A 25,405-nucleotide genomic window follows, 5' to 3' on the forward strand; every position below is an offset into this window, starting at 1 on the left:
TTTCTGCTATGGATTTAAAGCTGGGAAAGCAATGGGTTGAACTATCGATGCATGATATGGCATGGCATCGAGCTAAACTGCTCAGGTGGTGAGATGCTTGCATGTGGTGTTTCAAAATATGTCAGGTATGCATGATAAAGACATGCTGCTGAAGTATAAGCAGTTACAGGACCAAAGAAAGGAAAATCATCAGTGAGTGAATGATTGTCACAATGTCATAAAAATAAACAAATGACTGAAAAAGGAACCGGGATCACAATCTTCAGGCTGAACTGCTGGAGTACTAGAAACCTCCTGAGATGCCAGTATGCCAGTGCTGCTCAGTATTGTAGCTCAGGAAAGTAACATTTACTTAGAAACTTCTGAGCATCAGATTCATCACAGAAGTGTCCCTTGTCATGGGAAAAAGAGAGAAGGGCTAGAACAACTGCTGTGAGTAGTAGATGGACAACAGCATCCTTTATTAGCTGAACTGGAGTGCCAGCAAAGTAGGACTGGAAAACTACGATCTAATGTCCCTGGAAAGATTGACAGATGGAGGTCATTCGATATAGATAGGAAACAAATCCATGTATCCTGCTTCCCAGTTAGTGCTCCGTCTCTAGGCAAGACTCACTCTTATTACCTCTTTGTTGATTTTGTCAGCAAAATGGACAATTACTGGTGCATTCACGCCATCTGATTTTCAATGTTAGTTAAATGTTAGTTAAATGTTAGTTTTAAATGTTAGTTTATCTGGAAATGTCTGCATTAGCTAGGCAAAGGAATTAGGTTCCCCACTTCAGATGTTTTGTGTTGCATGTAATTAGGTGTCTAAAATATTCTGAAGTGTATTATACGAATTCTCGCTTACTGCGTCTGTCATGGTCACCTTCTGCATATGGCCATCTAGCCAGGAAAAAGTTGCCTGAAATCTCCACTGACCACACATTAAATTGCCTTGTTACGGTGTGAGTAACTCCTAGTCTGCTTGCAAAGGTCCTTGGTTAGTGTTTTCTCACTAATGCTCTGATAACCACCACTGTGGGCACTGGATGCTTTCAGATCTATGACTACAGAAACCAACACAGCTGACAAGAAAGGAAATACTGTGTGAATACCATTATTTGGGTATGGGAAACACAAACAAACAGCTCGACATTTGCAGAGACCCACCTACTGTTGTGAAGATTACTTTAAAAAAAAAAGCCTTTTTCCTGGCTTCCCATGTACAGCCCTAACTGAGGGCTGTGGTGGCAGCACAAGCAGTTGTCGATCTCTTTTCCAGAATACACGATACGACAGTGTCAGCAGGACAGCACAAAACTTGTTACCCAGATCCAAATCCTTTCAGTGGTGACCAGCCCCTATAAAAAGGGAAGGGGAAGAAAAGAACTGGAGATGGGCCATTGCTATATCAAGCAAAAGACTGTAACTGATCACTTTACAAAATTTCAGCCGTGTTTGACGTCATCTATTGAGTCTGCATTTTGCACAATGGAGTTTTGAACTGAAGTCTACTGACTGTTGAAGACTACTGACTATCTAGAATCACTAAAGTGTGTAAGAGCCCAAATCAAGTACCAGGGTGCTAGATCAAAGAACTTCTTACATCAAATTTTTTTTTTTTTTAATATTAGTGGTAATTATGCTGTCTTTCTCTTCCTTGGATAGTCCGTGCTGTACCACAGGTCAGAGCTGATTTTCATCTCACGCTGATTTAATGCAGAAGTTTTTCTGCTGGATTAGGTGAGGTACCATATATGTGGGGGGAGAGGTCCAGTACCTCTGAGTGCTACTGTTAAGCAATATTTCTGTATTTCAGACTCATTTGGGGGCCACATCATTTCCAAAGTAAGCTTCTCAGATTCTCCGTACATAATCTGCATATTCTACAAGCAGACAGGGATCAGCTATTCACTACAGAGCCTGAAATGCCTGAGGCTCTTGTCTCTGCTTATATCCATTAGAGGTAAACCAGGGCTGATTATAGGCAACACTGTACTTCTGATCATGTCAATGAGCATAGCTAGCAAGTGTTCTGGGGGCAGATTCTCATCTCATTTGCATTGGTGCAAATCACGAGTAATTGAGTTATTCCAGGTTGAGAGCAGACGAACTGCCCTAATAGGATTTTCTGTCTCAATAAAGATATTATTGAATTCAGCCAATTCAGCCAATGAGTCTGTTTTGTCACTGTTTTTCTTAGATTTTATGCTGATATACAGTGTTTAGCTTGGTTCAGATCGAAGCCCACAGCATGTGCAAGGAGAAGGTCACTTGGGAGGGAAATACAGTTGAGTCCCAGTGCTGGGACCACTTGTTTACAGATAGGGTTTGTAGCAGTTGCTCCTAAACCAGGTTGTTTCTAGCAAGTCACATACCTGTCTGTTGGCCCTAATCAAACCCAAACTCAGGGGAAACCAGTAGTCCTCATGCACCATGATCACTCATCACAGAAATGGGTGTAAAGAAAAGCAACCCATGCAGCAGAATGACATTAAGCTGAGAGATAAAAGGCACTCTTTAAAAAAAAAAAAAAAGGACCAGCTTGAAAGATGATTTAAAACCAGAAAATTCTTCACATGACTCTTTAAGGCAACATAAGCCCCTTTTTGTTTCCTGCCTATTTCAGCCTGTTCCTGGTCAAGAACGCCACAGCTAATAATTGTGTCAGAAAACCTTCCTGTCTGAAAATGATCTCTTCCTAATGGATAGATGATTCCATATGGTTTCATATGTCATAGATGGAGAGAGAACATATTGGACGACTGGCCACAGCTGGCAGTTCGTGTTAGTGCCATATGGATAAATGTGCGAGCTCGAGTGCATTGTGTATTTCAAGTAAACCATTTATCTAAACAGGTGCTGACCCACTGGGAATGCATTTTTATGGTCAAACTTGCAGCATGCAGTGATACAAACCACTCTGTTCTCCCCTCCTTTTTCTGCAGTGCAAACACGAGACACTTAGGTATCATTTGACTCCGTTCTGCATTGCGCTGCGTAACTCCATTGACGTCCATAAAAGCACACCTGGGCAGACTTTTTGTAAATAAGACCAGAATCTGGCTGTCTGAACTGTGTGGAGATCAGAAGACCAGTCTCCAAAATCCTCTTTGGGAACCGGTCTGTGAGACTCACTTCCAATAGATATTGCTATATCATATTTGGGAGATTAAAATCACCCCATTTATGAGGCTATGTAAACACAGAATCAGACTTTCCACCTCCTTGAGCTACTGTGCTCCATCCCTGGTTCCAGCTGAAATTTTTGCACTCCTTTTCTCTCCATGCCATAATTGCCTCTTTGTCTAAACATGCTTCATTTTGGAATTCCTCTCACTTGCATTCCTAATATGTGCTGTTCAAGGTACTTGCTGACTGATTTACGCTGGGCTTGTGTGGCTCCCTTGGAAATGGAGCAGAGCACATTCCATCCACCTGCGTAATAAAACCAGCCAGTGCAGGGTGGGAGCACTCAAACCACAGCAGAAATAATCTTCACCTAAATTTTGACTCAGTTATCTGTCTCTCCATCAACTCTTCTGATTGTCTGTGGTATTAAAATCATGCTTAGGGAGCAAACCTTCATGAACAAAAAGTCTCTAATTAAGCTGTTTATTCCAGAGCTCTGTATCACTGCCAGCACCAAATACTGGGGTGAGGCAAAATGCCTCGTCTGCATTTCAGAGGAATTATTTTGATAAGAGCCCTGTTAATTTGGTCCTAATATCCAGAAAGTTGTAGTATCAATTAAACCCTCTGGGCTCCTTATAGAATCACAGAATGGTTTGGGTTGGAAGGGACCTTTAAAGGTCTAGTCCAACCCCCCTGCCATGAGCAGGGACATCTTCAACTAGATCAGGTTGCTCAGAGCCCCGTCCAACCTGACCTTGAATGTTTCCAGGGATGGGGCATCGACCACCTCTCTGGGCAACCTGGGCCAGTGCTTCACCACCCTTGGCGTAAAAAAATTCTTCCTTATATCTAGTCTGAGTCTACCCTCTTTCAGTTAAAACCATTACCCCTTGTCCTATTGCTACAGACCCTATTAAAAAGTTTGTCCCCATCTTTCTTACAAGCCCACTTTAAGTACTGGCAGGCTGCAATAAGGTCTCTCCTTCCTCTCCTCCCATCTGCTTTATGAGCAGTGTAACCCTCTTGCCTTTATCACAGGAGGTAACATTTTACACGAGAGTAGATTAGGTCAGTTTGGGGTTAAACCAATCTAGAGTCCAAAACTCAGATAAGTAATTTCATTAACAAGGTATGAGTTGGATTCCCCATTCACAAGTGTACCAACCTCATGGTTTGCAAACAGGCGGAGAGTTAGTTTGGGTAGGAAAATCAGGAATTCTGCAGTGGTTGGAGGAATAAGCCTGACAATCACCCTATGCTTTTTCCTGGTCAGCAGTTTCACATCATTAATAGTTCCCTTGTGGCTGCTTGAGAAGTGAGAAAACAAAGTAAGCCTCAACCCATCAGAAAGTGGATGGTGACACTAATTCTTATCTCCCGTCATCTACCTAACTGTACCCACATCCGAGGTGCGTGTTGCCTTGCTTCAGTTTATTTGTGCTCATATATTCTAAACATTAGTTAAGCTTTCATAGCGTAACAGTAATAAGGCAGCTTAAATAGCAAGTTCTCAGCTGTGTTTGGTGCACACTGTGCTGCGGGAGATTAAAAAGAAAATCAGAAAGTGCGTGACGGAGATTAAGATGATTCTGAATCGCTGTGTATAAGACTGAGTCCCCTTTGTGCCTCTTATCTGCTGTTTGAAGTACCGTTACTTAAGCTCAGTGTTGGGAGGGGGGGAAAGTCTTTCTTAGAGGATGTGAGAAGCCATTTCAAAAGAGGACGCCTCTCCAGTAAATAAAACACAAAAGTTTGAGGTCAGCACTGAAATGGTGGATGAGATGGTGTTGCACCCAAAAGAAAACTTGTTCATCCAGGAGACTTTCAAATCTCGTCGCTGAGATAAAGAAGATCAAAGTGTTTAAACACGTTGATCCACTACTGAGGAAAATTTAGTGCTGGCAACAGAGAGCAGCTGCAGTAGAGCTGGCATGTCTAAACTCACAGCAGGGGACTAATTGCTCCTATGGATATAGGTTTGCTTTACAAAAACAGGTCTGAAGGAAAGTCGTTCTCATTCACAGAATGATGGAGATCTATTGATAAGCGATAAAATGCCAATCTACAGTATGCAGCATCGTCAGGAGGGATGGAGCTGCTGGGAGCAGAGCTGCAGCATGGGCGAGGGGGATGCATGAGGATCCTCTGCTTTTATTCAACTTCTGTTGTGCAGGGAAAGATCCCATCAATTTGCTTAAGACGATAGCAGTAGCTTCAAGCCCTCCTTGAGATGTATTAAATAATGAAATGCGGAAAGGGAGCTCAAAGTCAAACCTTAATGCTGTTTGTACAACATACAGTCCTGGGAGGTAGCCTGGCGAAGGGGGCTATTGCCATCAGAGAATTCCAAATTTTCTATAAAAACTGAAATGGTATTTGTTATACAAATTATCAGCTGGGTGGGGAGGGGGGAGAATAATGAGGCTGGTTATAAAAAATAATCCAGTGAACTGTTCCTGGTACAATCACAGTTGTAAAGACACTTATGACAAGTCTGGTGGAGAGGCTGTTATAGCATCTCATTAAACAGGTTCTTTCTTGCAGTCCCAGCACTCGACAGAGGGTGTGTTCTTGTTTTATTAAGGAACCAAGCAGAAAGAAGGTCTGAAGTAGGGGTTAGGGATGGGGCTTTTCCCATGACACAGAAGTTGTTTCTGGCAGAGGTAGGAACTGAATAGGGTTTTTGCATTTGGGTGTGAATATTGAGAGGTTTGCGGTCTTCTGTATAGCTAATACCTGAATGCCTGTTTTTTTCTTATTTTAAGGGAAATTAAGAAAAATGCTGCAATTCTGATCCACAGCATCTTCCTTATAAAAGTATAGACCTTAGTATCATCGTATGTACTCAGTAAAAAGCAAAGGCGGCTCAGCTGCCCCAGTCTTTCCAGTTGAGAAGGAGAGACATTTTGCCTCTGGGAGGAAATTAAATACTCCTGTGCTGAGTCATTACAGTACAGCACGATATGCCAATCTAGCTCCAGCTGTTCAGCCCTCATTTGGTATTCGTAGTTGTTTTGATAACAGCAAATTTCACTACGTGTGTATATATGTGTATATATATATACGTAGATACATTTGTGTGTGTATGTCCAGCCACATAAGTGAAGTGTATGCTTTGACCTTTTTTAATACCATCTCATTCTTGGGACTTTCCAGAAGTATCTAAATTATTCACCCTGGGCTTCCAGGATAGGCAATGGAGGGAGAGAAGTGAATTCAGAGGCCGCAGACCTCTCCTGTGACCTCAGTTGAAAACCTTTTCATAGCTTTACCCTTGATTGCTCCTTTGCAGGGGGGACGCTCGTTAAAGCCATTCAAATGTCAATACGCCACCTAAATGCAGGAGGTAAATACTTCCACAGTTTCCAGAAAGAGCATCACACCATGCCTACATTTGCCTCAGCATGATGGCCAGCAGGACAGGCTACTAAGCATGCAGCACTGGCGTAGACGTAGCATGTGGTGGGCTGCAGAGAAAGAACACAGTTATGAATGTATTCTCTGATGGGTTAAAGGTTTGATTCATTCGAGATGTCCTTGGACACCTGACCTGGCCTCTTTGCTGGTTTGGAAAGCCACAGGACTTTCTTAAGTGTTGTGTCAGACCCGCCAGCCCAGAAGATGCCTCAGATAGGTGGTGGCATCTCTCAGGGTCAGAAGGACCCTTGGTTACTCCCAGGAGAACCTCTGCCCGGTCCTCTTTGGACCTGTCATGTGTTGGCGTGTGATCACATTAAGCTGGAGGAGAAACGCTGTGGGAGGGGCCCAGGGGATGGTACGTGAAGAAGTCCCTAGAAGGTCAACCTTGAGCGCACCCCTTTCTCGACACCCTCCCCAGGAGTGTTACACCCCCAGGAAGCGAGGAGACGATAGTGAGGAGCACATCGTCCCAACCCAGAAGCACTGAGCTTCAGGAACAGTGTCCTTGCCCTCTGTTCCCATGGTACCGGTCTCACTAATGCAACAACCAGTTGATTTACACCAGTAAATCAATTACAAATTAAGGAATGGCTTCAGCAGCACATTTCAGGCACAATGTGGCCCCAAGCAGTGCAGAGCTATCTAACCCAATCTACCTGTTGGTCCACTCCAGCAGCTACATAATGTTTTAATTTCTGAGAAAACAGCTTTTAAAAATATGTTAAAGATTATTTAATACCCATTTCATGTACCATTAATTTGTTACAACGGTTATACTGGGAGCTTTTGCTTTGTACATCTTGTTAATCATTGGTGTCTGGCATTTTTTATGCTTGTTCTACTCTTAAGAAATTTGCAAACACAAATGTTTCAGTGGAGTTTTTGTGGAGAATGTGTTATCTGTGGCAAGTGGGATAAAAACATTGCAAGGAAGTTGCAATTTTCCTCAACATTTTCAAGCCAGTGTATGTCAGATGTACAGTTCAGATGTACAAATAACCTGCAAAATGACCAGATAGCATGTATAAGGTGACATGCAGGAGTGTCCGTAGTCTACGAGAAACGTGGGCTCCACATAGCTTAGTCCACAATTGCAAGCCTTTATTAGGGTCAAGTTTTCCATCCTTGAGCTCAATAGCTGCGCTCCTGTAAACTTCTCAATGTCAGTTTACCTACCCACTGGCAAAAAAATAGGGGCAGCAATTACCCCTCATTGCAAAGCGTTTGAAGGGGTTTGGATTATAGATCAGCACTGGATAAAGGGAAAGATTATTGCTTCCATTTAACAGCTTTAACGAAATGTGTATTGATGGTGAGATTATGTTTTATTGTTGGTCAAGTCTGTGTCGAAAGACCTGAAGCCGTTACAGGACAACAATCGAGCAACAATTATAGAAACATCTGCTGTGAACTGGGAAACATACTGTGATACTTTTCTAGGCAATACAGAAAGTCTTTCTTCTACAACGACATTTTTAATATACAGTTCAAATAGGCCAGGAGAAATGTTTTTACTTATGAAATGAACCCAACAGAAAAAATATTCATTCCCACAGAAAAAGGAGTAGCACAAAGAATGACCCACAAGCCAAAGACTTTTTTTTTTTCACAGTAGACCAGGAAAATATTTATTTTGGAAACGCTATTGCACAAAAGACATATTTTAATGCTTTGAATTTAGCGATATGGATTATAAGCATTTCAAAGCAAATTTTGTGGTAAGATCCAAAGAAAAGTTTTACATGTGCAGGAAAGCTGGCTTTCTAAACTGCTTTGCAAGCCTTGATCAGATGGGCATGTTAATTTTAAACTCTGCAAGTATAGGACCAACTTCATCATGAGAGAGAAGCCGTTACATTTTGGTGCAATTGCTTAGCCCACCTGAAATCTAAGTTCAAGGAATCAAATTCCCACAGCAGAAGCAACTCAATTAAGGTCGCTACACTTCAAGGCTGATGAAAATGCCCTGTTTCTTTGTTCCAGTTGGCCAAAACTGGATAGGCTGTCCTCGAGTTCTCCTGGCTTGATAAAATAAGTTATTTACTAGGTTTATTATTGTGGTCAACTGTAATGTTTTGAACAGTGTCATTAATGAAATGCTGCTTAGCCTTTGTCAAGGCCACATTACAGTTATTGGCTGGAGGAGTAGGTACTCACTTGCACTGAGAAAACATAGCTTGGGGTGAGACTCATTGACTGTTAACTTATGCAAGTAAAAACTAGAGATTTAAGTGAGTCTAGGTTGATAGCTCTTTAACATCTAATATATAGACACCCAAAGTTAGCTGAGAGAAATCTGTGGTGACCAAAGCATATACAAGAAAATGAGATTTAGGCATGGCACGATTAAAAGCAGAACAGGAAGGCCAACTTTTTGCACAAAGCTATCTAGTAAGTTTGCAACAAGTGAGGAAGAAGAGCTTGGTACAAAAAGGGCACAGGACAGTAACTCTTTGATAACATAAAAATGTAATTCTGCCAAAGCTCAACAGGACACATTCCACATCCTTTACTTGGCTACCATTTCCCAGGAATCCAATTTTTCACCTGAAATTATTACACACTGAGAAAATTATCTTAATTCCGAGAAGCCTCGACTATGTAGCTTTTCCAACCTGCTCTATAAACTGCTTAAAAACCAGCCTCACCCTTCTTCTTAAAAAAAAACCAAAACAAAACAGCAGAGATAAAATACTGTGAAATGGCCCCTACAACACAATTGGAACAGATTGGGATGTGCAAAACATTCTCTCCACTGGGAGCCATACTGGCTGACGAGGTTCAAAATTGACTTGATGTGTGGGCTAAAAAGAAGTGGTGTTTAGGGAAAGAGCAGCTCTCCAGGCTTAACTTCTTCTGTACTTCCTCCCCCAGGGTGGCTCAGCCTGCACTCTCCATCCTCCCTCTAATGGTCCTCCCTTGTTTCCTTTTTATCCAAAAGAGGGATGAATAATAAGCCTTAACTCCTTCCCAACTGAATCAGTGTCTGGGGATGACGGTGCCTACAGGCAAATCTTGTCACCTGTTATGGGTTGGTTATGAAGGACCTCCTCCTAGGTTTCTAAGCTCTGCCTTCCCCATGTGTTTCCACCAAGGTCTGATTGTGTGGATGATGATCATGATGATAATTAGAATAATTTGTTTTTTCTGATAACAAGCTGTCAGCATATATGGCAATGAAACATTAGGCCGAAGCCAATAAATATTTCTACATGGGGTGTTAGTTTGGTGTGAAAAGAGAGGATGTGCAGGTTTATAGAATCATAGAATCATTTAGGTTGGAAAAGACCTTTAAGACCATTAAGTCCAGCCATAAACCTAATACTGCCAAGTCCACCACTAAACCGTGTCCCTAAGTGCCACATCTACACATCTTTTCAATACCTGCAGGGATGGTGACTCCACCACTTCCCTGGGCAGCCTGTTCCAATGCTTGACTACCCTTTCCGTGAAGAAACTTTTCCTAATATTCAATCTAAACCTCCCCTGGCACAACTTGTGGCTGTTTCCTCTTGTCCTGTCACTTGTTACTTGGGAAAAGAGACCGACATCCACCTCCTTTCAGGTAGCTGTCGAGAGCGATAAGGTTATGGTGGTGGTTGGGCTTCCGTCATTGCAAAGGAATACACTACCTTACAGAAGGATGTCCTTTGACTCTGCTGAACCCAACAAGACTCTCTTCTGCTTTCATTTGCTGCCTTTTGGAACATGCCTATGATCTCCAAATACATCAGCCATGCCTTTCTGTTCTCCATGGGGGAACAAAATAATGAGAGATTGTCCTGTGAGCAGGGCTTCTTTTGGGAGGAAGATTTTCAGTTCCTTTCCACGCGCGCTATCTCCGCTAGCTGTGCTAGACAGTAAACCCCCAGCCGCCACTTACAGCAGAGGGTGATAATGGAAAAAGAGATGGAGAGAAATGTACAGCATGGAGGCAATCAGAAGCAGCAGTGACCAGTTTATGTATGTATGTATTTATTTAATCCTGGTCATGAGTGTCTCCGACTCATCAGGCTGTCCCCATTCAGCCACGGCACTCTCAGGGAACACTTGGCTTCGGGCACATATGAAAGCTCTGCTGATTCCAGCCAGGCTTAACCTTGTGCTTAATGGTAAATGTCTGCTAAAAGCATTATTTGGGGGTGGAGGGGAATACAGAACATGTCTAACTGCTTTGCAGGACCCTCAGATCAGGCCCGGAGAGCGGGACTGAAGTATTCCCAGCCAGAAATGCATAGTTGGTCTGAACGTCCTTGGTGAGGGTATGTCCGTGATCTACCTCCTTCCCTCAGCCTCCCAGCAGCAACCAGGCCATCCGCGACCATTTCTTGTTCTGTTGAGGATTGCACTAATTACTGCCATCTCAGGGGGGTGTTTTCTTGCAAAGTGGACACTGTCATTAGGTATTCAATTGGTACCACAGGAATTCAGGGGCATCTCACCTACTCTGAGTTAATCAAGGATGGACTAAAGCAGCACGCCAGCCAGGAAAAGCTGCTATTTCGAGGGCTGAACACTGCTTAGATCCTTTAGTTGCTTTTTGAATACATGATACATTTGGAAATAACATATCTGAAAAGCCCCCAAACAAGCAAACCCCAAAACAATCCAACCGTCTAAAGTCTGGATTAACTAGCACAGGTGGCAAGATATTGTTCTCTCCTCGTGTGTGGTCCCTGATGTAGATGCCTTGTTTTCACAACACTGATAATGAAAGCATTTTTATTTTTGGATGCTCTTTAGGGTACAATGTAATACATCAAAATAAATCATTGTATCGTACGCCTGTTACGAATGAAAGCTGATGCACCAAATGTCAAGGTTGCTTACTTTGATTAATCAATGAATATTGCCAGTTTTGCTAACAGTGTTGAGGAAAGAAATGGTAACGAAGGGGGAAATGTTGACTTGAAACAAAGATATGAATATATAGATAAAGATTTGATAAGTTTGTATAGATTTAGAGACGATACTGTTTCAAGTAAGGCAAAATCTCCCTTGGATCTGTGCTTTAGTGGAGAAACTGTATACCATTTCCCCCCCCCTATTTTCACTTATTAAATGAATTCAATAATCATCATATTTGAAAAGGCATTCATTTCAACTGCTGTGGAGAAAACTTGTGATCAAATCAAGAGCATTAGCTTCAAGGCCACCCTTCTTCCTATGAGACAGGAAGTATCTGTGTGATAAATTAACTATGGGTGAATGCTAAGTCTTTAATGAGAAAAACCATGCTCTGTTGAATTCAGCCTTTCATGTGAAAGCTGTTTGGAACCTTACTGAAAAGAATGTGTTAATCAAGAGAAAAGCATAATTACTGTCTTGTCAACAGACACAAATGGGAAAGCCTGGTGAAAATGAGGTGGAAATTAACTCCAAAAAACACACAAAAAAAGAGTTTATAAGGTTTTCGGAGAGCTTGCTTTACACTGCACAGTGATTTATGACAATTGGAATCTCACTATTTCTGCAATTAATATTACTGGATGCTTCCTATTCAGAGGAATGTTAATCATAATAATGCAAATGGAAGTATTATTGCAGCTATGCCTCAGAGTTCATATTTCATATTGAGCCAAAGGTTCAATATTCAGCATCCTTCTCAATGGAGCATTCGCATTGTATGGATAGATGAATGTGCACCAAAGGTAAAATAACTGAATTAATATAAACCAGAATAATATGTCTGGCACATAGCTTCCCATTTTCCCATTTTTGCTGTAAGGTCCTGATTGTTCAGGCTTTTTAAACCAATAATAAATTATTGCAATGCACTGCTAATTACACCTCACTGAAGTTGTGTATGGTATAAATTTCACTTGCAATGGATTTAGATTAAGTTTCTTATGCTTATTTTTAGCAAGTCAAAGGCAATTCATTTCCAACTAGGCCACATTTAAAAGTTGAGAGTGAAAAAACTGTGTAATTGTTTCCTAATATGAAGAGAATATTGGTGACAAACATTTTGTCCTACATGTCTTTTTTCACTAAATACATTAATGAGGAAGGCAGAAGCAAGAACACATATTAATTTTGACATGTGTTTAAAAAATATAATGAGTATTTATAAATTTTGCTGCTGCAAATATTTTCTAAATTGTCTTCTTTATGTTTTTACCTCCCTCTGCGCTCCCTTAGATAATTTCTTAGCTCATGATTAGTTTCTTTATGACTGCTGATGCTCCTGGAAATATTTAGTCCTTTTCCCTTTTCCTTCTTTCTCTTTCCTTCTTTTTGTTGTTTTTTTCCATGAGTTTTGATTGGTGAGGGGAGTAGGAGGGAAGAGGGGATAATTGTAATTTTTTTTTAATCCTGCTAGCTTTTATTAAAAAAAAACATAAACTTGAAGTTTCTTATAATATTTCAGAGCTGATTCAGAAACATCAATTAATATTTCAGAAAATAAATAACCTGTGTAAAGTAAGTCCATACTACAAATGCCTTTCCTAATCTTTTTCTCTGTAGCAGAAAGGTGCTTTTTATTTTCATTCAAAAGGAATGTAACTACCACATTAAAACTGTTTATCAGGAGGTGACAGTGGAGGAAGTTGTGCATGTGGACAGGCTGAGACCCTACTTTTTGGGGAAGAAAAGAGTGCAGTCATGGAGCAGTGATCAGAGCTTACATGTCCATGACATGACATTATTATCCTCTTGATAGGAAAGGAGACAAGTCCTTAGGTGGGGAACACATTTTAAACTTTGCAGATCTGCATTCCAATCCAGTACAAACTTCTTGTATAACGTCAAGCAAAGCACTTTGGTCCAGGTCTTCAGAAAGATCTCAATGCCCAGCTGAGTGAGAAGGAGGTGCCCAAATAACTTTCAGGACCAGATCCAACAGATACTGCTATATGTCTTATTTTATATCTTGTGGTCTGGATTAAGCAGTTGTGTGCTCTGGGTACCTGATGCTCACTTTTTATGGCATTGCTTTACATCTAGTTGGGCTTGGTCTTTCAAAATGGCATTCAGGTCACGATATAGTTATGTGCATACTGACATATAAACACAGATGTATTTATTTATTTATTTATTTTTAAAGTAGAGATTAAATCACTTTGATGGTGCAGTTGATGGGTCATCCCAGAGGTAAACAGGCAGGCATGGCACAGTAACTTCCAGAAGAGAGGTGTAAATGTAAAAGCAACCGTAACCTCTTAATTTGTGACCACGGCTGCTAAAGGAGCAGAGCTGACTACCTCCTTACTCTCTCTGTGCTGGATCTTATTCACAAAAGTAGGAATAATAGCACTTCCCTACCTTGACAAGTAGTTTAAAAATACATATATTAAAAATTAGGAGAAGTATAGATATTATGGCTGTGGGGGACCGTAAGTGTAGCAGAGTCCTGAGAGAGCAGAATGAACAATTTATTCTCACCTCCTCCTCATTTCCAGATCTCCCAGAAAAGCATTCTGGTGAGCAATGGCCTCTTCTGCTTTTGTTTTCCCTCTCGGTGAAATGAACACCAGCGAGAGAGGAGACTCACAAAATTAATTCAGATTGGCTTAGATAAGGACCCTGTGATGTTGATTAAAAATCATCCACAGGGCCATTAGCAAAGTGAGATAATAAATGAAAATGCGTTGAATCGCATGAGTTTTCTAGTGGGGGAACATCAGGGAGCAGTCTTGAGTCCAGTCTTCTTTAAACATCTTCATTCATTAGCCAAAAGACAGGAAAAGAGTACATGTTAATTAAAATCACAGATGATCCAAATTGGGAGGCACTGCATAAATCAGTGAAGATAGAGAGATTAGAAACCTTAGGCAGGAAACGACAAAATGAGATGCAGCTTTGAAAAATGCATGTGGGGGAGAAATAATCTGTACGAGGATGCAATCAGCAGAAAGGAGGGCTGTTCAAGAAGCAGAATTAATGGGAGGAAGCCAAAGGATGTGGACCATGGAGCAAAGGGCAATGTAGCAGAACAGCTATTTAAAGGTGACCTTTGCACCTTTTCAGTGGACAGCTTGGATTCAAAATTAATTTACAATTGATAAGATTAAAAGGTCAATGTGGTTTTGGACCAAAGATGCAGAAACAGGTTGCCAAGGAAAGATGTGGAAGCCCACCTCTATAATAGCATGCTACCACATCAGTCAGACCTCTTAATTTTATTTTTTCCAATTCTGCAAGACCTTGTGCACCAGAGTGTACGTAAAATAGATGCATATCAAGCAAAAAGGTAGCCTGGGAAAGTTGCTGGTCCTGGCAAATGTGGCTTTCAATGAAACTGCACACACCCAGTTGCTGTGGTCTCATCTCCACCTCCCCAGTCCCTACTGGACTTTGTGTCTCTGAGACAAGGAAAGCAGCTAAGAGAGGGGGCATGACGCTAATCAGCTAATGAGAGATGTAAAAGAAGAGGAGCCCCAGTGCTGTGCTACACTTTCTTTGAACCTCCTGCTTGTGGCGTGACAGGTTTGTCACACATGCATCATTACTTTTAAACTGGGGCTCTTCAATACTGCAAGAAACTCAGATAAGACAAAATTTACTGATGTGAGTGGAAACAAGAAGAAGCATCTGTGTAAGATCTTAGTCGTTTCGCTCTAACAAAGGTATAAGATTTAAGGATAGAGATATTTGGGATAACCACATAAATAAAAATCTTTCACCTTCCGAGGACTGTAAAATCACACAACAGGAAAGGAACAACTACCATGTTAATTGGAAACCCTTGAAACGACGGTAGAGGAATTGGTAAATTACTGTTTTGGCAAAGGGATGGATGTTTGCACAGTTAGCCAAGGACAGGCACTTAATTCAAAGTGTTGTACAGAAAGCCTTAGTTTGTATTTAACAAATACATTTCTTTCCATGAGATGACTAAGCATACCCTAGTACAGTGCTGATGTGATACTACGCTAAGAAACACATATCTATAGATGACTGTTTGATGTCCCCTGTCTAACTGTTAGCGGTTGGTTTTAATTCATTTCGGATAGCAAATAAGTTAAAAATCACTAAACAAAACACTGATTTTTTTGTTGTTGTTGTTGCTTCTTTTTACAGGTAGACTGAGAATAACACATGTCCAGGTTAAAACTGTATCCTACAAGAAGTATTTGATGGATTATTCCTAGATATTTCTAAGAAGGTAAATACAAAAAGTGAGTACTAATTCCTGTGCCTGGGATGTTTTAATAATGTTTTGTTGTTTAAAATCAAATTATGATAGTTGCAATGTTTCTTGTGCAGATTTCTCTAACTGGAGTAATGAGGAATTTCACTGATTTCTTTAGAACGTATCTACTATTGATCTGTGTTTATTTTTATTATCCAACAATGACAATTAGCATTACAGTCCCAGTCAAGGACTCATTTTTACTGTGCCAGGCACTCTAGAAACATAGACATTCTCTGCATCAAAAGACTTACATCTAAGTACAAATCAAGAAGCCACAGATAGTGTCAGACAGGTGGAGATCCATGGATGTAATAAGAAAGTTTTGGTCAGTATGACAGGCAATGCTAACAGAGCATCTGCAGCCTAGCCCTTGTCAGTGCTTTCTAGACATTGCTGCAGAGAAAGGAAGAGAATAACAAGGTTATTTTAGAGATATTTATGGGGAGCAGCATGGAAGAAAATACAAAAGCACTCACTTGAAAATCCAGCACATGGACTGCGGAAAATGGTTGTGTGGGTTGATTGGATGCAGACAGCCTAGTTTTGATATAAATGGGGAAGGGAAACCAACGCTATATCTGGAAAAAATGGCCTTTGCATCCAGGCAATATCATCAGGGCAAATTTAGATCTGTGAAAAATGAGAGAAAAGGATTCTGCAGTAATTAAGATGTTCAATGATAAAGTCTGAGATAAGAGATTTAGCTAGATGAGTAGATAGAGAGGAAAGGTATTACCTTAAGTGTGTTAAAGCAAGAACAGATCTGCAAGACTTCAGTGTAACTGGGAAGTGGCATCTGGGAGAGGAGTATCAGTTGAAACTGGTGTCAAGGTTATGGGCACGTGACAGGATGGTGGCATCGTCCACAGTGATAGAGAAGGAAGGTTGCTTGGAGATCGAGGCTGGGACTCCTCAAATGGAAAGAAAGCAAAGTTGAGACTGTTGAATACACAAAAAAAGACAAGAAAAGGGTAGAGAAGTAGAACAATGAATCAAAGAATCACCGAATATTTGAGGTTGGCGGGGACCACTGCATATCATCTAGTCCAATCACCTGCTCAAAGGCGGCTTTCCTAGAGAAGGTTGCTCAGGGCTGTGTCCAGCTGAGTTTTTAATAACTCAGTTAGTGAGGACTCCACAACCTCTCTGGGGAACTTGTTCCAATGTTTGACCACCCTCAGTGCAAATAAGGTTTTACTAATGTTCAAATTGAATTTCCAGTATTTTAGTTTGTGCCCATTGCCTCTTGTCCTGTCACTATGCACCACTGAGAAACATCTGGCTCCATATTCTTTACCCCACCCATCAGGTTTTATGCACATTAATAAAACTCCCAGCTCTCTCATCCTCTCCACATATTAGAGATGTTTCAGTCCCTTAAGCATCATCATAGCCCTTCACGCAATTTGCTCCAGTATGTCCATGTCTCTTTTGTACTGAGGAGCCCAGAAAGGGACTCAGAACCTGGATGTGTCCCACCAGAACTGAGCAGGGGATAAGGATCATCTCCCTCAACCTGCTGGCAATGCTCTGCCTAATGTAGCCCAGGAGGCTGTTGACCTTCTTTGCCTCAAGAGCACATCGGTGGCTCATGGTCAACTTGGTGACTACCAGCACCCCTACCGGGTCCTTTTCTGTCAAGCTGCTTTCCAGCCAGTTGTCCCCAGCTTGTGGTGGTGCCTGGGGTTATTCCTTCCCAGGGGCAGGATTTGGCATTTTCCTTTGTTGAACTTTGAGAGGTTTCTGTAGGCTCACTTCTCCAGCCTGTCCAGTTCCCTCTGAATAGCAGTGCAACCCTCTGGTGTATCAGCCACTCCTTCCAGTTTTGTATCATCTGGGAACTTGCTGAAGGTACATCTGCCTCATCCAGGTCATTAATGAGAGGCTTAATAATACTGGAGCCAGGATCAACCCCTGCAGTACATCACCAGTGACTGGCCTCTGGCTGGACTTTGTGCCACTGATACGTTGTGCCTGGCAGTTCAGGCAGTTTTCAGTCCACCTCACTGTCCATTTATTTAGGCCATACTTCATCAGTTTGTCAATAAGGATGTTATGGGAGACTGTCAATGAATTACTAAAGTCAAGATAGGCAACAGCCACTTGTCTCCCCTCATCCGCTGAGCCACTCATCTCCCTGCAGACAGTGATCGGGATGGTTAAGCATGATTTCAGCTTCATAAATCCAAGCTGACTACTCCCAATCACCTTCTTGTCCTTCATATACTTAGAAGTTATTTCCAGGATTATTTGCTCTATCGCCTTCCCAGGGACCAAGGCTGACTGGTCTATAGTTCCCTGAATCCTCCTTTTTGCACTGGCTGAAGATAGGAATGACATTTGCATTCTTCCAGTCCTCAGGAACCTTCTTCAATTGCTACAAGCTTTCAAAGATAATTGAGAGTGGCCTCACAAGAACATCAACTAGGTCTCTCAGCAGTCATGGGTATGTCCTATCAGGTGCCATGGACTCGTTCATATCCAGTTTGTTCTCTAACCTGATCCTCCTCCACCAAGGATATGTCCTCCTTGCTCCAGACTTTCCCACCAGTCTCAGACACCTGGGATTGCTGAGGACAAGTCTTACCAGTATAGGCCAAGGTGAACAAGACATTGAGTATCTTTTCCACGTCCTTTGTCACCAGGTGCCCTGCCCCGTTCAGCAGAGGGACAGCATTATCCCTACTATCATCATCTGCTTAATGTTAGTATTGAAGTTATGTTTGTGGGTTAGGCTACAGAGATTGAGAGGAGAGAAAGGAACCAAAGCATTCAGAGTTGGAAGGAGGAATAATGCAGATTTATCAAAGGGGAAAAAGACAAACAAGATAACCTGGAGAGTAATTGAGGTAGCCAAAGGAGGGCAAAACATCAAAAATGAGAGACCGAACAGTTGGCTGTTTCAGGCAGCTGATAAAGTAGGGAGGAAACATGAAAAGCAAGTTCTTAAGATCTGGCAAAGAAGACTGACTCATTAGAGATGCTGGCAGGAGTGGCTTCAGTGAGATGCAAGATATGGAAGGCAAACGGAAAAGGTGCTTGTAAAGAGTGTGCTGGTTTTAGTTAGACATGAAGGAGAGAGAAGAGGAGAGGAGAGAGGAGAGGAGAGGAGAGGAGAGGAGAGGAGAGGAGAGGAGAGGAGAGGAGAGGAGAGGAGAGGAGAGGAGAGAGAGGAGAGGAAGAATGTTAACCAGTATTTTTGGAATTACTGGCTGTAACTAGAAAGTCTGGTGGTTTTGTGTTTTGAAAGGACAAGTGGAGAATGAGAAGTGTTGGAGGAGATGGGACAAAATGGGGCAAATGGGAGGTCCAAAAAGGGAGTAAGAAGAAGGTTCTGCATCTCAGATGAAATAGTAAAGATGAGGCAATCAGAGGAAAACAATGGAAAGTGACACAGAGTGGGAATCTTGTTATATTAGACAATTTTCTCACAAATGAAACTGGTAAGTTCCTGTACGTAGAGAGAGGTGGAGACAGCAGGAAGGGGGGCCCCAAGGAGAGAGTCAAAATGGTACAAAGTTTTCAGAAATTGCACTTAGGTTAGAAAGCTAGGGTGGATTTTAAGTGGGAAATAGACAGAACTGAAAAAGAGAATGAATTAGCAGTAGGGAAAGATAATCTGATCAGATTTCCCCTCAAGATGCTTCAACAGATGAGAAAAATAGCTGGGTGTGTGGATATTCTGATAATGGATGCTGAGACCAAAATTAAGAGCTGACTAACCTAGTCTTCCTGTACAGGCAATGGGAGAACATTGGATCTCTCTGAAATATTTAGTTCATACAGCACATGAATTGCTTGTAGAGAAGTCTTTCTCTCTCTTGCTCTCTCTTTCCTTGTAGGCTACTGTCTAGGGCAACTAGACACCTGAATGATGTGTGGTCATTGTCCAAAACTCGATGGGATGATTGCAGGAATTAACGTCCCTAAGCCCTTACTTCTCATCTGTGACGTAGGGTCAAAGTTCCCCTTTGATATTTATCTTCTCTGTTCAGATTGCAAGAGCTTTTCATGTGGAAGGTGTGCATACAGCACCTAGCACTACAGATGAGGGCTGGGGCACCTACAAGCTCCTCCTGTATAAAGAAGTGGGAAATGTTCCCCTCAGCCTGGAAAGTCTTGACATGAACGATGAATGGAGAGAATGAAATGCCTGTTAATGATAAAACTACAGGTATGGTAGGGGGAGTTCTAAAACTCATGGCCCTGAATATAAAGTGATAGTTAAACAAAATTGATGCAGAATTACATTGACTTGCAAGATAGACTGGAAGTGGTTAGTGAACACCAGTGCTTTAATCACCAGCGCTGTACAGATACTGACATAAATAATAAGAGGAAGTTCCCAAAGCATGATAACTCTGCCTGAAGGTTATGTCCAGGAGTTCGTTCTTTACTCTTTGGGAAGAAACCACTTGCTGCTATAAGGAATTAAATTGCTTCTTTCCATCTTTCCATAATAACAACAATCACTATGAATTCATTGGGAACTCAGAGCCTGTCACCCTATATATATATATATATATATATATATATATATATATATGGGACATATATATATATATGCATGTCTAGCCTACTCAAATGAAATATACAGTGTGTTGGGGTTTGGGGTGCTTGGAAGTATTAGGGCTGGTGTGAGCTGAAATGTTGTGTCTGTAGCCAGGATTCAAAAAGTTGAGCCCTGAGAAAGATCTCACTGCAAGATAAAGACTATGCATCAAAGAAAAAGAGAAAAAAAAAAGAGAGGTGACAAATTGTCAGAAGAAAAAGTGTTTTCAAAGTCAGGGTTTCATGGTAAGTGGTAACAGTATAATGAGGTGACAGCCTACAGCAAACTGAGTGGAGTGAGGAAAAGGAGAGGAACTCTCCAAAATAAAACTCCCCAAATTGCTGGGAGTCACTGAACATGACAAGGTCTCTTTACTAAGAGATGGGTAAGTTCACAGGACATATCTAGAAGGTTTTTTACTGAAGGTGATTTCTTACTTGTCAACATAATCTAAAGAAGTTCTAAAAAAAAAAAAAATTAGTTTTTCTTAACTTTGATGCATTTAATAAACTTTTTGCTGCCAGGTGATCTGATTAGTGACGAAAGGTTAGAGAGTCAGTAATAGACCCCAAATCAATTATTTTCTGTGGAATCACAGAATTTTTCTCCAGTTGTGTCCATCTGGGCAGTGGAGTCAGCCGTGTGGCAATCACATCTCCACTTCAAGGGGCCAGTCCATCGCTGCCTCCCAGGTATGCCGTGCTGGCTGGTCCAGTGCTATCTGCTGAATCGAGCTGTCAAAAGGCAATGTGCTCAGAAAATGAGTATAAATAGTACAAATAATAGGGGCTGCTATTTTACTGTCTCGTTAAAAGGAATAAAATGCCTCAGGGTAGCTAGAGTATTTCTCAGGGTGCTTTTCAGCCAACATCTTTGCTTTGGAGCAGCCAACATTGATCTGGAAACAGGCTGATTTTCAGAGTTGCTGCTCACTCACAGCTCTTGATGGAAATTGTGGTTCATTGCTGATCAGACTGTTTTTACTCAGGTGAGGAAAGACAGCAGTAGCTGGCTGACATTAGGTTCCCCAGCTTGAAAATGCTGGCGGATGTTGTTGGCTTTCATGGCATTCTGCTGCAACCTGTGCACTCTTTTCCCCTCTGTTTTCCTGTTAAACCCCATAAAGCAAATCTTATGTATTTTGGGATGTTTACAAACACTTTATATGAATAAGTTTTTGTAAAAATACCCTTTGTCCAGCTAATTAGAAGCTGCTAGATAAAGTGCACATCTTTTCAAATTTCCTTAAGTCCCCTGTTTTCTTATCCTTGATCTACCTGTCATAGGATCCTCACGGCATATCTTCTTGTTTGCACTGTAAATCCAAGATAAGCATCTTCACCAACTATGTATTTATACAGCATCTAACACGTTGGGCTAGTGATGCACTTAAAGCCTCCAGGTGCTACAGCTATAGAGATGGTATATAATAATAGGCAGCTGCTCATTCTCCCACAAGGCATCTTGTTTCAACCCACAATATAGAGACATTCATTTAAAAGGTTCTATTTATTCAAATCAATCTGTCATGCAATGTTAATTAAGTATTAATTGATACTTATTTCTCTGAGGCACCAGATCATCATTTTTCTTGAATAACTCTTGAAGTTTGGCTCAAGATACTGGAGGAAGGATGAAATTGGCTTGTCTTTGTGACTACTAGAGGCATTATTTATTTATATATGTATTCATTTGCTTATTTATTTTTGCTGTCAAGTGCATCAGTCTCCATAATCCTCTCCCCTCCCATTATTTGCCAGAGGAGGAATTGGCAAAACAATAGGAAGGATGCAATTAGCAACTTGGCAGAGGGGTGGGCGTAGAAACCAGTATGAAATCAGAAGTTTAATACGAGAACTGTTTGTATGTTGTCAGTCAATCATTTTCTCCCTGTTTAGATTTGCGAGTGAATTGCAGATGTATTTCTTGGACACATCAGATTTTGGTTTTCTTTTGCTTTGCTGCAGAAAGCTATTTTCAGCCTAGGTTTTGCTCCTCCTGTTGTGACATGCAGGAGATGTGATCTCACACCCTCCAAAGAACTGATACAAAACAGTAATGCCATAACAAAGATCCCATCATCACAGTGTTTGGAAAAAGAGGTAACTTCATAGCAGTGGAACCGCCTTTAGCTGCGGATACGGAGTATCTTGGAGAAATCTGCCCCTGGGGATACTTATTGCTGATCTCCTTGTAGGTTTAATAATACACCAAAATATCATAACATCTTGCTTCTGAAAAACCCTATTTGGAGAGCATTAATGACATAGGCTTAACCTACAGCCTGCACAGTGCAAAACCCTTTACACATACCACCCACCTCCACGAACAGGCTGATTTGTCTAGACTCTCTAGCACGGGTTTGCTGCTTTCAGGATCTCACCGAGATCTCTCAGGGTTTCCTTATGTATCTCTGCATGACCTCGCAACGTACATGACCGACAGACCTAACGGTGCCACGCGTGAGGCCGACGCAGCCGGTACATCAAAAGCTCTACGGTCACAGCCTGTGACACCGGCCAGCGCAGGAGCCGCGGTGGCAGCCGTCGCATCCTCTGCTCCCCCTCCGTCGCTGCCTGTCTCTCCCCCTCGCAGCCGACGCGTAGCTCCTATCAGCCGCAGGTCTGAAGCCCGCTGTAGCGCAGCCAAAGCTCCTCGGCGCTCCGTCCTTCGCAGCTCCGACGGAGCAGCGCGGCCCACGGTGCCGTGCGCCGCCCTTGGAGGCTGACGGAGAGCTGACTTCACGCGTCCGGGGATTTTCATCCCGATTTCCTTTTGCTTATTCGTGTTGATCGAGGTAAACTCGTTTTGTTCATGGTAAAGCTTTCAAAGGCTCTGGCTGTCCCAGGCTAGACTTGTTTTAATTTACAGATTCTAATTAGATGTTGACCGAGAGGGTGGGGAGGACAGTGGGGAGAGGGAGCGAGATTTGCTTTGGGGTGCATAAGCATCAGTTTCCATTCTGCAGGAGAGCACAAAATGCTCCTGTACGAAAAAGCAGGGCTTTTTCCATGTAATTTTAATGCTAATTTTGCAACTGTATATGACTCTATCCTCAACTCTGCTGCTGGGGAAGTTTGGGGTTTTGCGTGCTTTCTCACTGGGGTTAAGCAGCCACTGCATATCGTAAAGCAAAACAAATAGGAAGGTGAGTAGGGGCATTCATCTCTCATGCAATGGGATAACCCAAAACACAGAAGTATGGAAAAATAAATGAAAGTGAGTTATCGTATCTGTCTTCACCTGGTACAAGAAAGCACCCTTGAGTACTGCTGCTGCAAAACTGTTCAGCATGTGTTTAGCTCCTGTGAGGAGTCCTATTAAGTCCTAACATGAAGGACGGGCTTAAATAAGGAAAGTAATTTAAAATACACTTCAACAGGTAAGATCCTTCCCCTGACTCCATTTTGTAATAACAGCATAGTATTACCGGTGATCATAATGGACAATCATAAATTTGGTAAGGTTTATGTGCCTTTGAAGTGGAGCAGTCACGTTTTTCACTGTATTGCTAAATTAAGCCTAGTTTATTTTTTTGTACTGGATGCCAAGCAGACATGACTTTTATCTGGTCTAGGCAAAGAAGCAAGTTCTTTATTTTATCATATTTAACCTGTTAGCAGGAATGGACAGTCTGACTCAGCTGAAAGTACTATCCTGAGCACTTATTATTAGCAGTATATTAACCTAATGTGGCCTTGTGGGAAAAGAGAAGTACATTAGATTTTAATACAGAGATCAGCACCTCTGAATTACAGCTTAGCTCAGAAAAGACAAGTAACAGTATGTGGCAGCCTTCGCAAGGATCTTCCAAATCCAGCTGAAACAAGAAATACAAGTGCCTGTGAGAGCAGCAGCCCAAGTATAGAGAATCCAAAGGCTGGAGAAATGTTTTTCTGAGCTGGACATCTGGCTCAAGGAGGTTTGTTCATCCCTGCATGATGGAAACAATTTGCTTTCTCCAAGGACTGCTAAATATAAGGTGCTTGTGGGGAGGGGAAGGCGGGTGCATGCCTAAGGCATGCACTCAGATCTACAGAGCATTCAGTCCTTTTGGGAAAATAAAAATTAGTTTGGCCAGCTTCATGCAGGGATGCTGCCCTGTTCAAGGCAAACACCCAGTTCACCTGCAATCCTCAATTTTCGCAGTCTGTGCTAGGGAACTGGCAATTTTAAGTGTAATTGCCAGGCACTAAGGAGTAGTTCATCTGCCAGTCCCACCAAGGATGGAACAGGAGAGGCTCCATAAGAAGCTTCTTCAACAGGCGAATGCAGAATATTCTGCTTATTTTTACAGGATCTTAATTCACCCGGATTAGCTCATGTGTAAAAAACCTGCAGCTGTGCTGGGCAGTGCTCAGCTGCAGAATTTGCTCCAAGTGATGTTCCCAGTTAGAGTCAGCCACGCTGCGAAGGATGCTGGCGAAATGTCCTTGCTCTCCGTAAAACGTGTGCTCTGCAGTCATAGATGGTGGCCTTGATGAGGTGAAAGGACTTTTTAGCACTTCTGCTACACACTTGCTTACAAAGGAGGCCATCCGTGACCCTGAGAGTCTGAGGATTGAGTTTCAAGCTGTCATTTATCTGGACGGTGTTTCTGAGTTTTGCTTTATTTTCTTAATTCTATTGGGAGTTTTTGCATTTTAATGGTGTGACATTTGCCAGGGAAAACATTTGCAGCAATAAATCTCATCAAAATCTCAACCAAAATCTCATCTATTGCTTGACATTAATTTCGATCCTTTCCACTGCAGCTGTCTCCCTGCAGGTTTCATCTTTGTGCTGGGAGACAGGGATTTGCTCATCCTACTCCATTGCTCTCAGAGCAGCCTCTGGGTGTTACATGATGGGAGGGCACAGAGGAAATTTTTTATTTTTGTAGTTAAGTGCAGTGGCATAATTTTCACTTTGTTCCCCCTTGTTTGAACCTCTTCTGATCTCTTTAACCAATTCCTTGCCATTTCCTTGGTGATCTCTTAGTATGCTTACTCCGCTATCAGAAGCTCCAAAAATCTGAGAATAAATCCATTGACAGGTGTACAAGCGGAACTGTCTTCCCTTTTTGCAATTGCCCTGCTTATTTAGAGAGTCTGCAGCCGCCACCTCTGTTCCAGGTGGCTCTTGGAGAGAGGACATTGTCTTTCTCCCTCCCATTGCACTGGCCAACCGTGGTA

At 41.9% G+C, this 25,405-nt stretch overlaps 1 protein-coding gene across 9 annotated transcripts in view; it reads left to right on the forward strand.

Annotated features, from left to right (window-relative positions):
- TENM4 (teneurin transmembrane protein 4) overlaps positions 1-25,405 on the forward strand; it is a 603,540-nt gene that overhangs the window by 179,366 nt on the left and 398,769 nt on the right. For 6 of the 9 annotated variants that reach the window (XM_030042636.1, XM_030042637.2, XM_030042638.2 and 3 more), the window contains exon 3: positions 15,565-15,662. The gene's annotated coding sequence lies outside the window, so the exon portion shown is untranslated. Of the gene's footprint in view, positions 1-15,564; positions 15,667-25,405 lie in introns of all 9 variants that reach the window. The other 3 variants (XM_030042632.2, XM_030042635.2, XM_030042633.2) reach the window with 2 other exon arrangements.

This window comes from Aquila chrysaetos, chromosome 19 (genome assembly GCF_900496995.4).
Source record: "Aquila chrysaetos chrysaetos chromosome 19, bAquChr1.4, whole genome shotgun sequence".
In the NCBI taxonomy this organism is placed as follows: domain Eukaryota; kingdom Metazoa; phylum Chordata; class Aves; order Accipitriformes; family Accipitridae; genus Aquila; species Aquila chrysaetos.